The sequence below is a fragment of the Canis lupus genome, chromosome 34, assembly GCF_003254725.2.
Source record: "Canis lupus dingo isolate Sandy chromosome 34, ASM325472v2, whole genome shotgun sequence".
Classification (NCBI taxonomy): Eukaryota; Metazoa; Chordata; class Mammalia; order Carnivora; family Canidae; genus Canis; species Canis lupus.
In genome coordinates, this window is record NC_064276.1 from 1,374,348 (window position 1) to 1,390,661 (window position 16,314).

Genomic DNA, 16,314 nt, shown 5'->3' on the forward strand with positions numbered 1-16,314 from the left:
GTCTTCTTGCTAAACCAAAATAGTTTATTTTGTCTAAAATACATTTTCACTATAGCAAATCACCTAGTAACCTGATAACCAGGTCGTAGAAGATGAGGCTTAAAGCCTTCATTTAACTTTAATTGCTGAAAGCAGTTGGTATTTATCAAAAAAATCTGACCTTGCCTGACAGTTAATCCACAGTCAGATGCAAAAGTTGTAGAATAGCAGGCTATATCAGTATTTTCCAGAAATACAAAACCAGTAAGATTCTCTACAAATTTAAAATAAAGTCATTATGGAAGTCCTTATTCTGTCTGCTAAATTATTCCTATTCGCCTCCCCAGGTAACATGCTATGAGTGAACTTTATGTCTTCCTATGGTTTGTGCCATGTAAGTAGCTCTGACCAATGATGTGTCCTTCCAGGACATGTATTTCATTGCAAACACATGATCATTCAGGGAAAAAAGTGATCTTTTTTATGTAGCGGTGAATTATTTGGTGAAAATGTTGCCTGAATAAACTTGGAATGTATATAATGTACCTAATGAACAGGAAGCATTAGTGGCAGAGTCTGGAGAGCAGATTGTTATTAGATAAGTTTGTCATTCCATTTGAAAAGGCACTAAAAGAAAGAGAATGTAATTGGTTGGTTTGCCAGCAGAAATAAAGAAAATAAAGAGTATAGATATCCAGCCACTTGTAGATTTGGAACAAGTAACTGCTTCTTAACCCCAAACAATAAAAGACAGATAAAAAAATTCTTTGAGCAACAAAATCAGATGAAACCACTGTCTAAATGCAAGAATCAAATTAAGGATGCAGCTTTCAAATCCATTGTTTGACCTTTGAATGGCTTAGGTGCACCTCATTAAGCCTTTTCCTTGGACAAAATGACTTAGAAAAAGAGACCAGAGTGTGCCTCTCTCCTGGAAACCTATTAGGCCCCAGATAGCAGCGATTCTACCCAGAAAGAGGGGGAGTAAAAGTCTTGGAAAGAAACTATGGGTGTGGCTATAGGAACACATTGCTAGCTAGAATAAAAGAGGTAAGAGCGGCAAAGAAAAGACCTGGCTTACATTTTACTGTTTCAGACATTGAACAATCTTGAACTCTCACATTTATATGAGAGGAAAACAATCTGAGAGGGTGTTCAATCCCAAAAGAGAGTGAGGTGGCCATGAGGATGTGCTACTCAGATCACCAGCTGCAGGAAGCATGATGAACAGTGGCTCCAGGGGGGCCCCTCCCAAACCACCACCATGTGTATGCTGAGGCTACACCACCCATGGATTCCTCCCTTCTAATAACTGAACATAGGCAGGCTCATTCCTGGGAGATGTGGGACCCCTCTGATGGGCAACTTTGGCTCAAGGACTCACTGATGGCCTTGTCAAAAGTTCCTTGGATTGCCCTGCATTTTAAGATACATCAGCTCTCCTTCCTTCCATCTCTCCTCATTTCCTGCTCTTTTTCCTTTCCTTGGGGTCAGACCTGCATCTGATGTGAAGCTTCCCAAGCCTCCCCTAGCACCTTCTCCATTTTCTCCTACAGGCATTTCCCCAAATAAAGTTTTGCATGTTTAAACTCTTGGCATCTGCTTATCATAGGACTCAGGTGGTCACAAAGGGAATGTTTTCCCACACCCTCTTCAGAGTGGCCTAAGAGGATAACAAAGGACCTTCCAGAGGTTGGAAGTAAAGGAACAAATAAGGGACTGGAGAGATCCTCCCAGGGAGCAAAACCAGGGCATAATCATGAATATTTTCCTTCCCTTAGAAATTTTTACCCAGCTCCAAGAACTGGACTGCTTAGTATCTCATGTTCTTTCTGCTTTCTAAATAAGAGACTTTATTGCAGATACCTTATTCCTAAACCACAATTGTTTATAGGGTGGGTTGTTGACAAATGGCTTATCTTTTGCGTACATAATATCCTGGGTCAAGAGGAGCCAAATCCAACCTGTAATATACACTGTATTAGTCAGGAATCCAGTCAGGAGGCAAAAAACACACCAGCTTTTTAACAGATAATTAAATAAGAAACACTGTAGATGAAAAGGCAGAAGGGAGCACTAAAGGTATCACAAAGAAAGTATCAAATGGAAGCAGCTACCACTTCCAGGGGTTGGAAACTGAAGGGAAAAGTTAGGATTATTACAGAGCTGGATTCTGAGCTAAGATTCAGCCCTCTGACTGGTACATTTGGAGGAAGTGCTCTCTGTGCAAACCTCAGTGGTATGGCACTCAACTGTTCACTGGTTCTGTTGCCCTCAGGGGACAAAGTGAGTGCTTTCTTTAGAGAGTTTTGAAAAATTGCAAACCATTATTGGCTACTGTTACTGGAATATCTACCACTGATGTACTGTAGTACTATTACTGGAGTGATTTCACAGCATCAAAATGCAAGTATCATGTATATTTTTCTTCTTCTAGTCTCCAGTCTTCTTAAGAACCCCCAATTGCAAAGCCTAACTGGGAGTCAGCTGGTATAAGAGAAAGGATGGTTGTAGAATCTCAGTGTCATGAAATGGAGTTCAGAAAGTTAGAATTCAAGCTGGATGATAGTAGCTTAATGATCAGCATACCTCCTGATATAAATATTACTCAGATATCTCAACATCTAAGCCTTTACACTTCGTGGCATGACTGGATTAACATCTTTTAAATTTTCTCATTCAGAGAAGTTATATGTGCTTTTTGATTGTAAAATGAATGGTGAAGCAAATAGTCGTTGATTAGAAGGGTAGACCGTGCTGGTCTTTAAGATTTTTTCCATTGCATGTCTTTTTCTGCCCTAGTTTTGGGGCCTAAGGTTGATTCATTCTCTGACTTTTGGTGATAGAGCCACAAATCCATTTCTGACCAAATAAGTGGTCATTGGGAATGCTGTGTATTATTTCTGGGGTCTGCATTTAAATTTTCATCCAAAGCTCTTGAGAGCACCTTCTTTCCCTCTGCACTCAGAATGATCCCCAGAGTTCAAGATAGTGGCTGCCTCATTAGCCTAGATCCAGAGGGACTAAGACGAGCAAAGTCTCTAGTTAATTACAACAGTGAAACATGAGGAAGAAAAGAACCATGTTTGTGCTTAAGCCACTGAAATCTGGGGGCTATTTATTACTGCAGGATACCTAGCCCATTCCAACTGACATTATCTATGTTTGTCACAAAACAACTTCTTATTGATGTACTCTTTCTCTGGTGATATCGCAGATGAACTAAATCTTCTAAAGTTTATTTTGAAAATTGTTTATTTCTATGCCATTTCTTTTTCAAAGAGGATTTGGGATAGCTTATGGGGATACTAAATACTAAATGATGGAGAAGGTCATTGAGAGGATGTGACCATAGTTTGACCAGCGAGCTGGGTCATGGCAATCAGAGGCTCCTCACCCTCTCCCTGTTCTTGGAATGTACATTCTGCCCATGGCTCCTCCAGTGGGAGTTGTTTTCAAGGACATGGCCTTGAGAGATTAATGTGTCATTAAGACCATCTGGACCATGTACATGACTGAACCCCATTAAGGCCTCTGTATAAACTCAAGATTCTTCACCAGTGAATGTGGAGATCTACTCATCTTGCAGCCAGTAAGACAAGCCTCATAAGTAAGTTCCCTTGCTTGTTAAACCTCCCACCTACCCACCCTTCTGAAGTGATCTGCCCCTTTCTACATCTTTCCCTGTCTTCCATGTATGGGGGGTCAGTTTCAGATTTTACTTGGGAAATTCCCAAGGTTTCAAACCATCAGTGATGCTTTTTACATGGACAAAATTAATTTGAATAGCAGAGCACTATGAATATCAGGGGCTTTCCTCCAGTTTGAATTTTAAGGAAATTAAAATATTTTTTATTTGGCCCAAAAGATACATTTTAAATAAAAACTTCAAGAAATAGGAAGGTATTTAGTATTTATAGTCAGAGTTCAAACACAATGTAACTGTTAGTGGTTGATTGTTAATATGGTTGACAAGCAAAACCTTGTCAAAATATGAAAGATTTAGTGGTGCTAAGCATAAATAACTGAATAATTCATCATTGAAAATAAAATGAATTTCTCTTTAAAAATTTAAAGTTCATGCATTTGAAACATAACGATGGCTATAATTTCAAAAATGTATTTGTAAAACAGTGGAGAAAGTAGAATAAAAACTTTATTGTAAGTGATCCTATAAACTATCAAATGAGTGGTCTGAGACAATATTTTTACATGTTATACTGGGCATTTTTTAGAGTAAATATCATTGTGGGGCACCTGGTGGCTCAGTCGGTTAAGCATCTGTTTGGCTCAGGTCATGATCAGAGGGTTCCTGGAAAAAGCCAAGAGTTGGGCACCCTGATCAGTGGGGAGTCTGCTTCTCCCATTTCCGCTTGTGTTCTCTGTCTCTCAAATAAAAAATAAAATAAAAAAACTTAAAAAATAAATACTGTAACCTCTAAAAAGCAAGATTTTTAATTACTGGGAAAAATTTTATTTTATTTTATAGATTTATTTATTTATTCATGAGAGACACACAGAGAGGCAGAGACAGAGGCAGAGGGAGAAGGAGGCTCCTTGCAGAGAGCCCGATGTGGGACTTGATCCCGGATCCTGGGGTCAGGCCCTGAGCCAAAGGCAGATGCTCAACAGCAGAGCCACCCAGGTGTCCCTAGGATAAATTTTAGACATTATTTCTTTATATTGCTTTATATTTCCTAAGTCTCATAATCCATTTGAATTGATGTAGAGGTCAGTTAACAAAGAAAATCCTTTTGTTATTTATTTATTTATTTATTTATTTATTTATTTATTTATTTTCTCTCCCCCACTTTATTGAAATATAATTGACATATAACATTGTATATACTTAAGGTTCACTGTCTGTTGATGATACTCGTGTGTACTGTAAAATGATTAACACTATAGTGTAAGCTAGTACCTCCATCCTGCCAAGTAATTACCAGTTTTTTCTTCATGTTTTAATCACTGTCTCTACTTACCTAGACTCCATATAGCCCCAAAGTAATTAATTGTAAATGCCTGGTTTTGCCCTGAAGTTCACCCTGATGGCATGCCCCAGGTGTGAAGTTTCAAATGTGATTCTATTGAAATGTCAAGGTTTCCAGAACAAACCTGGCATGCCAGCCATACTGCCTTTACCAGACCCAAGTTCTCTCCAGTGGAACTTGGATTCCATCTAGCAAAGCCGGGCAGCAAACCTCCATCAGCTAGAAGTAGGGATCTGAGTCAATCTCTTTCTGCTTTTCCAAAGAATATGTAGCAAGTGATTATTTTGCCTAAGTCTATCCCTCAGGGGATGTCCTAGAGAATTAAGTGACAGAGCCCTTCTCAGTCTTGCTTTGTTGAGGTCTGAAATAGGGGAACTATTCCCAGGGAGCAGCCCCCTCAGCAAAGTGCTTAGCCTCCACAAGCTTGAGTGTCTGATTTAAGGTTTCACGATTTCCAGGTGCAGAAACACTGAGGTAGATCAATTTAAGATAAAGTATTGATGACAATTAGATATAGGGCAATTTGTGGCAAGAGTCAGTCTTTTGAAGACAAGGATTCAGTTGCTAATGATGTAATTTTACCTTTGTAAAGGTCTGTTAGATTTTCAGACATTTTGAGGAGATTATAATTTTGTTTTCTTTTCCAGAACACAGGAAAGAGTTTACTAATTACCATTTCACAAGATTTGTAAGTAGAAAGCAAGGGGAAAAAAGAATGAAAACACCTTGGTCTTCTAACCTAGAGGCCGGTGTCTGTCCCACTACACTATGCTCATTAGCTTCTAAATGTTGCCTCTGTTAGGTACATAGGTGGCATCTTGTGGGCATGTGGATACAATCCATTATAATGAAATGATGTATAATTTTTAGCTAATCTTGTAAATATCCATAATTCAGACCAAGGTACAAAATATTTCTGTACTTGATTTGATCAGAGTCAATCCTTTTTAAAATTAAAGTAGGCTCCATGCCCAGCGAGGAGCCCAATGTGGGGCTTGAACTCACAATCCTGAGATCAAGACCTAAGCTGAGATCAAGAGTTGGATGCTTAATGGACTGAGCCACCCAGGCGCCCTGTCATTTTCTAGCCTTGTATCCATTTTTTAGTGAATATTTTATCTCCTCATATTGGATTTACTAGAAACTTTTCTTCCTCTTTGCCTTACCCTCCCTTGATGGCTTAGGTTTCCTCCCAGTGAGAAAACAGGGTACCTGTGGTCTCCTCCATTCTTTTGGGAAGATAGGGACAAGGGGTGTTTTTGTCTCCTCAAAGCTTTCAGTCACTCATATTTTTTTCACCCTGGTGGGACACGGGTAGTGACTGTGATGTCCACTCAGGTAGCATAAAGTTGATGTGCTAAGACATTGTCTTTTTTAAAGTCCCTTCCCTCTATGGAATGGAAGAAAAAGAAAATCCTGCTTTGCTATAACCACCTTCCAACCACCTGTCTTACATCCTATTCCCATGCCAACCCCATCTCCACTCTGAAAAAAAAAAAAAAAGATATTTGCAAGTGGTTAGTGATGAAATTTTGGAATATAGGTGAGGTCTGGAGCCGATTACCAAGAAAGAATTCTTGAGACATCTTTGGTGCAAAATGGTGGTTTTATTAAAGCCCGGGGACAGGATCCATGGGCAGGAAGAGCTCCTGCCCTGGGCCTGTGAGGGGTGGCTGTTTATATACCTGGGAGTTAGGAGGGGTCTGGGGATAGCGTACTCTCTAAGGAATTTTGGAAGCAAGGTTTCCAGGACCTTGAGGTGGCTGGCTGTTATTGGGAAAAAGTCACTTATTACCATCTAATAAAACCTGAGTCATGAGACCCTTCACATGTGTATTGGTGGACCATGTGCTTGGGGGATGATTGCCAACATGTATCATGGGGTTTTAGAGATAAAAGGAAATTTCTAAAGGAATTTTCATATGTTAAAGTAGACTTACAGGATCCTGGGGGCCGGGCTAAGATTGCCTTCTGCCCTTAGCGAAGTAGGAACATTTATGCAGTTGAGTCTCTAGAGGAATGTTACTCTTCCTGCTTCAAGGATTTGTCAATGTGCTGGCCCAAGCTAGTGCCTTGTCCTCAGCTAGCCCTGTGTCCCCCCATCAGTTAGGACTTGATGTGGTTTGGAGTGGTGTTGGAGTATGAAGCTCAAGGCCAAGAAAGAATCCTTGAGACTTCCTTGGCGCAAAATGGTGATTTTATTAAAACAAGAGGACGGGACCCTGTGGGCAGGAAGAGTTGCTGTGGGGATGTGAGGAGCAACTGATTATATACTTTGGGGTTGGGGCAAGTCAAGACAAAGAAGTTCCAAAAGGATTTTCACATGCTAAAGAAGACTCACAGGATACTGGAGGTCTGGCTATTGTCAAGCTAAGATTGTTTTGCCTTCTAGGAAAGCATTAAGCTTAAAACAGTTGGGAATATCCTGGAGGAACATTATACTCTGCCTGCCTCAAGCATTTGTCAGTGGTCTGCAGGTTATAAGGACCTTTAATTTTATCTACATTTTCTTTTGCCTTTGTTGCCCACATCAGGACTTAACAGCAACAAGGCTCATAAAAGTAGCATTGAATGCTATGGCTTCATAGTCAGCTGTGTGTCCAACAGCAAGGAGAAAATAGAGAGGTGATTTGATCAGATTCTATCAAATTTGAAAATCAGAATAATCAAAACTCTCCTATATATCTAAAAGCCACAGAGGTTGTGAGTTTACTAACAAGTAGTCTCATCTCCACACAGAATGTAGAACATATTATCCAATCATACAGCCAATGTGTTTAACATTAACATATTAGGTATTTTGGGTTAAAAGTCATTATGAGTAATCCCCTTCTGGCTGCATATCATACATCAGTCAGAAAAACAGCCCTAGAGTAGATTGAGTGGCTATAAAACCAGAATAAATAAAGGCCCTGTACTTTGTCCAACAGTCTGAAAATCAGGTCTATGAACAGCGTGATGACAGCATACATAAGCCTCCAGAGAATAGGAATACAATTTGAGCAACTACCAGTATTAGCATTTTAGTGACAAATGATATGCAGAGCAGGCTGGTTTCAAAAGATATGCTTAGGGCTTCAGAGGACTCTTACTGTGAGCGCCATTGGGATGATCTTCCTTTCAAATGCCACCCTAGCCTTTGATTGCCAACTTGGCTTTGACTGGAGCAGTATCAGTCTATAAAAGCGCAAAGGTTAGCTTTCCATTGGAGGAGTGTGTAAAGGAAGTGCAAGAGGGAAGCTGAAATCATAAAAGAGAAGCATTCCAATATGTCACGGGATTGCTGAAACTCGATGGCACAGAATTCATCAGAGCTCTGTCCCCTTCCTCCATGAAGGTTGCAACAAATGGAGACAAAGGAGGGCCGTTCACTTTCCCTATTGCTGGCCCTTTACTAGTGCGGGGTCAGAGTTCTCCAAATGCTGTGTGGAAGGTTTGGAGGCCTCTAATTAAAATGCAAAATAGCTCTCACCTGGGACTTATCTTGTGGTGAGAAACCAGGCTGTGAAGAAGTTAATCTTAAAAATCTTTCAACAGAAGGTAAGCCTCTCTGTATCAAGGAATAACATAATTTAATTATAGAATTCTAAAAGTGTCATTTGTTTTCAGGATTTATGGCTTGATCTTTGAGGAGTCCATGCCATGAGGTGGGATCTGGCGAGGGCAGCTCGATCGTAGTATCGCATTTTCCACTCAGCCAAGGGTAAAGTATAATGACATAATAATAAAACTTTATTTTTAAATATAGCCTTAAACCAATTTAGCACATGTTAGTATTTTCTGTCATCCTTAATTACACCAAATAATAAGTCAATTTAATTTTAACTAACATTAAGAGAGCTCTTTAAGAATGGAGCTTGCAATTATAAAAGAATAATAATAGCTTATATTTACTTTGCTTTGACTCACTTCCTACGTGTGAACTCCATGAGTTTTGCTCATCTGAATTCCCTTCAGCCACATTAAGTGCCCTTTGAGCTTGGTCCTATTATTAAATGCCTCCTTCATAGATAACAAGATTGAAGCAGAAAATTAAGTAACTTGCCTAGGGACACAGGTCTAAACTGGTAGAGGTGATGTGAAGCCAGGCAGGTGACTACAGAGTTCAACCCCCTGCCCACTCCATTCCGGTAGCATTTTGTACCATGAGATGGTGTTTGTCAAAGTAGCTCCCATGGACTAGATGCCCAGGGGATGTTCAGTTTCTTCTTCTGAAGAACTTTGTGAGAGAAGCATTCCCACTAAATCTGATGGTTTTTAGATTTCATCCTTAAATAGAAATAATAAGCTAAGAAGTCAATTCAAATTTGTAGTTAAGTGCAGATATAATGAAGTATATTGTCCAAGATTCTCTTTTAAATAAAACAAAATTTCGTGTGCTTTGAAACACAGGGGGACGGAAGTCAATTTTCATCTCAGATGTTTTGATGTACTTACTAAGGGCCTAGATAAGTAGTGACTATCCTTTGTGGCTAGTTACACCATTAAGTATGTAGTGGCCTGGAAAAAACTTCACCTTCACCCAGTTTACACAAATAGTGTTGAGTCATCTAGGATAGGAAGTGTTGTCGGAATCACCAGGGAAAAGCGCCTGGCTGGTTTGGAGCATGCGTTTCTTGGTCTTGGGGTCATGAGTTGGAGTCCCATGTGTGGTATAGAGATTACTTAAAAAGAAATTCTTAAAAAAAAAAAAAATAATCACCAGGGAAACTCACTAGATTTCAGACTTCCTGGCCTACATTCTTAGACTCTTGGGCAGAGGTGAGCTGACAAGTTAATCTTTAACAAATATCCTACTCACATTAACAAATAATGTTTGTGATTCATAATAAATGCAAGCACGAAAGTCTCTGCCTCAGCCTCAAACCTCCCTAAATCCACCCCAGAACTTTCCCACTTTGGGATGGCCAACATGGGGCTGACTTTCTTCAGGGTTCTTCAGTCTACGGAGGTTTGACTGAGATGTCATACTGGAAACTGTGGGCAAAGAGATGCCAAAAAGCGCATGGACAGGCAACAGAAGAATTGCAGCTAGAAAAAGTAATGAAATATAAAACAAACATGTGGCAGTATTAAGAAAATTGTAAATCACCGAGAAAATGTAAACATTATCATTATGGCTGCTATTGTTGTAGTAAGTACAATTTAGTAGAGAAAGAACATTTTCTCATCATGTATAGATGCAACAGGAATTTATATTTCCTCTTTGTATGGCTCATTTCACACAGCAGTTTTTGAGTCATAAAAAGGAGAAAGCAATCTTCATGATGAAAATTTTAATAATGGGGAAAGCATGTGCATTATAACTGGAGATACTTTCAGGACTCCTGCCACACCTGACTGCTGTCTCACAATGTGTCCTCTTTGTTGGGGCCAGGCGGGAAGGGAAACTCCTCAAGATGGCGGATACGCCAAAATGGCTGAAGTTCCTGTCACCACCTCCACTTGGGATGACAGCTTGAGCAGACCCTTACACCTCTCCTTTGGACTTCCTCAACCGAACCCAATGCCCTTCAAACCCCAGAGGAGGAAGTCACCTTTGACTGGTCGAATTGCAATCCTTCCTTTGCATAGTGAGGGTCACTCTGACTGGTTGGATTGCAATCCTTCCTTTGCATATGAGCCAACCAATAGGAAACCGTTCTGCCTTACAACGTTATGTAAACCCCCTACCACCTTGTCTTGGGGCGACTTCCTCGACTCACTCTCTTTCCCCCGTGAGTCGTGGAACCTCGCCCGAGGGTGCCTGCAATAAAATCTGTTCTTGGACCCTCGCTTGCCTTGGCGGTCTCATTTCCATCTAGTTACTAAAAAAACTTAACACTCTTACCACCCTGCTCAGGACAACTCCTCCAAGTTCTTCTCTGCTCCATCAAGGCTACTGAGTAGCAGAGGGGCACGTGGGATCGAGGGGAAGGGAAGTACATTTTATTGATGAAGAGAGGGTAGTCATGATCTTAGCAGGAAGGCAAGATTTGGAGAGTTGATCAAGCCTTTGGCTACCTGAGAACAAAGCCCACGGTCCAGTATCTGGCATACAGACCCTGACCTTCCTGAGGCCAGTGGCTCACTTCTTCCCAGGCTCCCACTAATGTAAACTCCTATATCTTGATGTTCTGGTCATGATCTCTGTTCCTTGCAATCAGAAGGACCTACGGTTTGAACCACCTATAATGGAAATGATTATCTTGAAGGCATGAGTTGTGGACAGTGAAAAGACATGCACAGCGTCCTTTTATGGTGACTTGGGTGTGGAAAAGGCACACAGGGCAGACTGAATGAACTAAGGGCTTCTGCCCACTTTTCCTTCTCTGACATCTCAAGTTGCTTCTCATCTCACTAAAGAAATGGAGACCAGTTTCCCACCTCTTATATCTGGGCTGGCCTCGTACATTGTTTGGCTAAGTAGCGGATGATTGAAGGGATCAAAGCTCCAAATCAAGGCTCCAAGAACGCTCTTGCACTTCTCTTGCCATGAGAAGTTGCCGTGGTTATCCTGCTGGAGGGTGATGTAGCACTTGGGGCAGACTGAGTCACCTAGGAGCCAGCCAACTGTCAGTGAGTAAACCCAGCCAAGATGAGTGGAACTACTTGACCTTGCAGCTGACACTATACCCATTAGTAATGAACCACCATTGTGTAAGCCAGTGATGTTTTGTATTGTTGGTTCTCTACCATTATTGTGACAATAAATAACTGACACAGCATAAGATGGATGTGGATTAAATGAAGACAGGAGTGAAAGTATTTGGCATGAGGCAGAGGATGGTATAGATTTATACTTGAAAATTAATTGAGTCATTGTTCTGGTATGAATATACACAATTAGTTTAACAATATCAGTTAAAGTAGATTATATCTAACTTTAATTTAGTGTTCTTGGAGCTTCAAATCTTAAAGTCTTTTTAAGAAGAGATTACATATTATCTGTTAATTGCATCTGTTGGGATTTATCACTTGCTTAGGTTCTTGCTTCAGTATCAACAAAACATTTTTACTGGGAACTTTTTATTCATTTTCTTGGTCACTTGAAAAGAACCCCTTGATGTCCATTTTTTTCACTTTCATTAAAATCCACCACCCCTATTTTTCCCATATGTATGTCACCTAGAAGTCCTGCAGAAAAAAAGATGGCACACACAAATTAGGATATTTTGAAGACAGTTTAATAAATGCACCATCGACATAGATTTGAGTGAGCTAACCCACAAGATCATGAACCCAACAAAGTACTAGGAATACAGGGGCTGTTGCTACTCAAGGCAGAAAGAGTGAGATGATTGGTTTCTATGACCTGAAAGGAGAGAGTTCTTTATGGAACCTACATGTGGGGAGCTGGGAGGATAAAAATTCCAAGCTTATTCTCCTTCTCTGATTTTGTCTTGGGATCCCTTTTAGCCAAAGCCAATTTCAGGGCAAAGGAATGCATTGAGACAGTTGATGTAGGGAGGCTTCAGAAACCAAGAATGCCAAATGTGAGCATGATAGTACATATGCCTCTCAAATTTTACCCACAAATCCCCTTTCTAAATAGCAAAGCAGGACTTCTGGAAGCCCTGGATACTAGATTTACTGGGTTTTGAATGACCAAAATGATCATTTGAATGATCACTGCCCAGATTATTTCAGTTTATTAACATTATGCCTTCTATTGTCAAAACACTTTTATCTCTCAAAGAATCTCAGGCACAACTACTGCTCCCTGACCTATGTAACCTGCCAACAACAGAGACCAAGGCTGAAACCCTGCCATCATACTACCAGCCACTGGAGGTAAATTGATTACACTGTGTTGTTATGCTTCTTCTATCCTGGAAGCAGCAGCCTTTAATCTTTACTAGAATCAACACGTTTCCAGCTATCAGCTTGCCTTTTCTGTCCATGCCACTGTACAAGGGCTTATAAAGGGTGATCCATTGGCACAGGATAGTGGGTAATATTGCCTTAAACCAAGAGGTGCACTAAACTTCACAGAGGATGGGCAATGGACACAGGGCCATAGAATCCACTGGTTATACTATACCATCCAAAAACTGCTAGAAATACAGTACGTTTTTGAAGGCATTGTTGAGGTAAAAAGTTGAAGGAGATAACCTTACATGGCAGGTTGCCATCTTCCAAGATGCAGTACAAGTCCTATATCAAAAACTATTATATCAAGCTGGGTCCATTAAAGATAGAATATGTGGGTCTGAACACCTAGGTATAGAATTAGGAGTGGCATAATTTCCCATCACTCTCAGCGATCCACTTAGGAAATTTCAACCTCCTATCTTCAAAATTGAGTTACCTGCTAGGTGGCTGTGAAGTGAGGGGAGGAATATACTCCCCCAATTTTTGAGGTACTTAAAATTGACTTTATATTGGTTCTGTTCCTAAAGTGTCCACAGTGGTCAGCCAGTTGGGCTAGAGGTATAGAGGGCCAAGTATATAATAGACTGTTTTTTGAGATTCACCTTACGGTGGGCAAATTTGATCCCTGAACACCTCCAATGGTTATTTTTCTAGTTCCTTAGTGCATAGTTTAGTATGAACACACCCAGCAAAAAGCAGAAGTCTCATGTTGGTTCTCTGACAAGTAGAGTCAGAACTATTATAGTGGAACCAGTTTAATGAAAACTGGTAGATCGGTCTCTACCTAGAAAACTAGTTAACCAAGAGCAATACTGCATTCCTAGAGGGTCTGCAGAGATTAGTGTCACTTTCAAGGACCTGAAGGATGCAGGGAGAGTGATTTGTGACACATTATTATTCTAATAACCCATCTGGTCTGTGCAAAAAAGATATGGACCTTAGAGTGACAGTAGGTTATCACCAACTTTATCATTCAGGGAATTCAATCGCAAATGCTGTAGATGTGTTTTCTCTACTAGAGCAAGTCAACAAAAAGTAACTAGTTCTTGTTACCTAGGATGCAATTATTGATCTGGAGAACTCTTTTTTTTTTTCCTTTATACCTTTTAGTAAAGCCCACCAACAAGAGCGGGCTTTCAATTTTCTGGCCATTTACTTTTCTACCTTGTAGCTATTCCAACTTCTAGCCTTCTGTCATTAGCTAGTCTGCAAGGACCCCTATTGTCTCATAAAATATTGTGCTAATCCACTATGTTGATTATATCATGCAATTGCACCTGCTGGTCAGGAAAAAGTTATTTTAACTGCTTTTATATGACATTTGTTCCAGAGGATAGGAAACACATCCCTTGAAAATTCAGAGTCCTGTTCCTTAATTAAATTTTGAAAGTTCCAGTGGTTCAAGTATGTTGACCAAATCATTGTATCGGATTCAGAGGCAAGATGAAAGATAAGTCATTGTATCTTGTCTGTCCTAAAAGCAGGAAAGATGTACATTACATAAATAGGGCTCTAGAAGTTATAGGCAGTATATTCCTCATGTGGTATGCTGCTTTGATCTGTTTGCTAAACAATGTAAAAAGCTGACAATTTTTGTGAGTTCCAGTGCAAGAGAAGGATCTGCAGTTGTCCTAACCTGTCATGCAAGTTGCTCTGCCACTTTGACCACAGGACCCAGATTAAATGGAGTTTGAAATATATGTGCCAGGTAGGGATGTTCTATGGAGATTTGGGGACATTCAGGATTTTACAGTAAAGTTATACTATTCTTTTGCAAATAATATTCTCCTTTTGAGGAAGAGCTCTCGGTTGCTTTGTGCTGTGTTTTGCAAACAGAGGATAGTTCTCTGATGCAGGAGGCCTGGTCTTGACCCAGAGCTAGAAGCATCTGTGCTGCATCTCTACTGTCCGGGCTTTCCGGAGGTTATATAAAGCTGCTTTATCCTTGACTGATGCATCTAGCAACATCAGATCCATGCAGTCTTATAGAATAGGTTGCCAGGCAGCTTGTACTTCAGCCTGTTCCTATTGCAAAGCCCTTTCTTTCTCTCTCTCTCTTGCTCTTTTTTTTTCTTTTTAAAGAGTTTATCTATATTAGAGAGAGAGAGAGAGAGAGAGAGCATGAGCTGGGGGAGGGACAGAGGCAGAGGGAGAAGCAGGTGCTGTGCTGAGCAGGGAGCAATGCGGGGCTCCATCCCAGGACCCTGGGACCATGACCAGAGCCAAAGGTAGATGCTTAACTGGCTGAGCCACCCAGGTGCCCCCAAAAGCCCTTTCTTGATCTCTTTTTTGAAAGTCTATCCTTCTGTGTCTTTTGGTAAAAGGGTTGGAGCAGTATTCCTAAATTCTTTCAATTCTTAGGATTTGGGCATGTGGTCCTTAAAGGACCATGACATTCCATTTCAGTGAATGATATCAGCCGAATGCTTCTTAGCTTTTGATTGTTTTTTTTTTTTAATTATAAAGTCAAGAAACATCATGTTTTGCTGTTATGCTCCTAGAATAATCATGATATATATTCCAACAACAGAAGTTGTATGCTATGATTATATTTACTTTCTTGTTCAATATTTTCATTTTTTGACAAAATTTCTTTTTAATTTTTTTTAGTTTTCTATGTATCTATTTTTATTTATTTCATATAAAATTTGTCATAGGCCTATTTATGTATTTATGTTTTTTTTCACACATATATTCAAACATAGCAGATTTTCCCTCTGGAGACCTTCTTCTGGGAACTCTCTGCCCTCCTATTTACATCTAGACTGGGTTCTTTTTAGGAATGCTCTAAAGTTGTTGTCCTGAATGTCTTCTATGCCACTTTGCTTTGTTAGATCTCTTGTTTGCTAGATTATCAATATTTAATTTTCTTGATTTGCCTCTCTTCAACTGATGTGTACCATGACATGCATGGAATGTAAGTATTTTGCATTTTTTATTTATTTAATCTTTATTAGTTTTCTCAATTTTTCAAACAGCAATTTCTAGATAAGGACTGGTAAGTCTAATTTCTCTGTTAGAAAATTTTCTATCAGTTCTCCTGTCTTCAGACTCATAACATCTATACTTTGCTTGGAACTGAAAGCTTTCAAAAGGCAAATTAGCTTACCTCACTTCAGTTCTGGCCTCTGAATGTACTTTAGAATTCTTATCTCTGAAAAATTTACCATTTTATCAGTAAATTTCAAATATTTGCTGAAATCTTTTGTCCACTGGTATTTTTGCTGCCATTCTTTCTATTTTTGAGGATATACGTACTGTAACTTCTTGACTATCATTTTAGAAAAGTTTTGAGAGTAAGAATATAAATATCTATGGCATATCTGCTGTGTGTAACTAGAATTTTTAATTTTTATAGATTTTCTTCTAAACTTAATACATTTATCGAAATATGCATTTTCCCATCTCTAAAGCGGTATGCTTCACACAGAATTGTAATCATGAATAATGGTTATAAGCTCATGGAATGTTCTTGGTAAAAGAGATCTTA

General features: G+C 39.7%; 1 long non-coding RNA gene across 1 annotated transcript in view; it reads left to right on the forward strand.

Moving 5' to 3' along the window:
• Positions 1-8,041: 8,041 nt before the first annotated feature.
• The window catches only part of LOC118353281 (uncharacterized), a 37,539-nt gene continuing 29,266 nt past the window's right edge, over positions 8,042-16,314 (forward strand). Inside the window, exons 1-3 of the long non-coding RNA XR_004811972.2 lie at positions 8,042-8,510; positions 8,580-8,673; positions 12,649-12,743. This is a non-coding gene — a long non-coding RNA (uncharacterized LOC118353281). The remainder of the gene's footprint in view (positions 8,511-8,579; positions 8,674-12,648; positions 12,744-16,314) is intronic.